The sequence below is a fragment of the Mus caroli genome, unplaced genomic scaffold (assembly GCF_978045245.1).
Source record: "Mus caroli unplaced genomic scaffold, Mus_caroli_1 scaffold_10, whole genome shotgun sequence".
Taxonomy (NCBI): domain Eukaryota; kingdom Metazoa; phylum Chordata; class Mammalia; order Rodentia; family Muridae; genus Mus; species Mus caroli.
Genome location: NW_028227265.1, coordinates 73,232,899 through 73,234,781, shown reverse-complemented (window position 1 = coordinate 73,234,781; position 1,883 = coordinate 73,232,899). Strand labels below are relative to the sequence as shown.

Sequence of the window (1,883 nt, the reverse complement as noted above, 5' to 3'; positions counted from 1 at the left end):
CAGTTCTGCATCTCTTCATTGTACCCACCTCCTTCTGTTTCTCTTTCTCTTCCATTTTTTCACCACTTACTTGCTTCTCTTAGTGGTGTCCAGGGTCTCTACATGTCTAGAGTTATCTCAGGAGTGGTCTCATGAGTGCTTATGCCCACTTGTGAATTATGGCTCCAAGCAGGGGTCATCTTCAACACGGTCTGCCCCAATTCCAGCCTATACAGCACTGGTCTGGTCATCATCTCTGACTAGCTCCCTGTCCAGGTCCCTTGGTGTCAATCTTTAGGACATCTCAGGCTTCATCCTCGCCCAATCCATACCTGACTGGCCCCTTGAGAGAGTTGTCTGTCTCAGGCTGACTGTGACAGGAGCTGGTGGTCCTACGCAGGGTTCTTCTAGTTTCCAGCTTGCTTCCTGTCCTGGGAGCCTGTCTGGGCCTGCCTGGCATTGGACTGGTGGTCACCTCAGGGAGCTCCCAGTCTGGAGGCCCCCTGGTGGTCACCTTAAGTGAGCTCCCAGTCTGGAGGCCCCCTGGTGGTCACCTCAGGCTAGCTCCCAGTCTGGAGGCCCCCTGGTGGTCATCTCAGGCCAGCTCCCAGTCTGGAGGTCCTGGTGTTGGCTTGGTAGTCAACTCAGGCCCACTTTTTTGAGGGAATTTAGGCTGCTAATCATTCAGATGTCTGTAAGTCAGAACATTAAGCTATAGACACAGCCTCTCTCCTTTCTACCAGCTACTGACACACGTGTGACACAGCAGCCACACCTGCAATGCCTCTAGGGGCAGGTAGTGGAAACTTGTAGATTGTAATTACTTTAAGTTATACAGTATCTCTTACGGGTGACAAGCATTATGTTTAGAAATGGTTGGAGAAATGGCTCAATGCTTAAGAGCACTGAATGCTCTTTCAGGGGTCCTAAGTTCAATTCCCAGCATCCACATGGTGGATCACAACCATCCCTTATGGAATCTGATGTCCTCTTCTTGTGTGTCTGAAGACAGCTACAATGTATTCATATAAATAAAATAATTAAAATCTTTTTAAAAAGAAAAAGAAAAGAAAAGACAGGAAAAAAAGAAACTCATTGTTATTCAATAGCATCTCTTTGTCATTGAACAAATAAAAATATGTTTGAATATCACAGAGGATTTTCTATGTACATCATACCCATTAACAGTCCTTACAACAATGGAAATGTATTTAGTAACATGCTTTAAAAGTTCATAGTACATTTAGCAGAAGCGGGAGTATCTCCAAGTTCAAGGCCAGTCTGTTCTACAGAGCAAATTCGAAGATAGTCAGGGCTATACAGAAAAATTCTGTCTTGAAATAACAAAACCAAGTATATATATATATATATATATATATATATATATATATATATATATATGGTAATGCCTAGCTTTGGTCAGTCTCAAACATGTGTTTTATTATTATTTCCATGTAGGAGATCAGGTACAAATTATTATCAAATTCAAGCTTCCATCCTTACCTTACACTGTACAGAGTCCCTTCTGGCAGTTGCTATGGAGAGGGGAAAAAAAGACTTTCTCCTAAAAGGGTCAACAAACACTCCTTTCCTATCGCTATATTTCCATCTGTCAATCAGTACCTCTGAATAAAAAGGAGCTCTTAGTGTAAGCATGTACCTGAGTTAGCTCATCGCCCACTAGGAAGCTGAGCATATGCCCCAAGGAAGGAGGTATGAGCTGGGTAGCAAATAATTTTCTACTTTTGCCATACAATTATATAAATTATTCTATAAAAGTAATCATTTTACTTCTTCACTTGTCAGAGGAAAAAAAAACTCCCAGTAGTGACTTATGGTTCCCAAGTGTGCTGTGTTTTGTGCATATGCACATATAAATTATCTGAAGCATGCAGGGCTTGGTT

At 42.3% G+C, this 1,883-nt stretch overlaps 1 non-coding gene across 1 annotated transcript; it reads right to left on the bottom strand.

The window, feature by feature from the left end:
- Positions 1 to 644: 644 nt before the first annotated feature.
- Positions 645 to 776, bottom strand: LOC115031814 (small nucleolar RNA SNORA17). The gene has a single exon (XR_003837475.1). It is a non-coding gene; the product is annotated as a small nucleolar RNA SNORA17 (small nucleolar RNA).
- Positions 777 to 1,883: the final 1,107 nt, after the last annotated feature.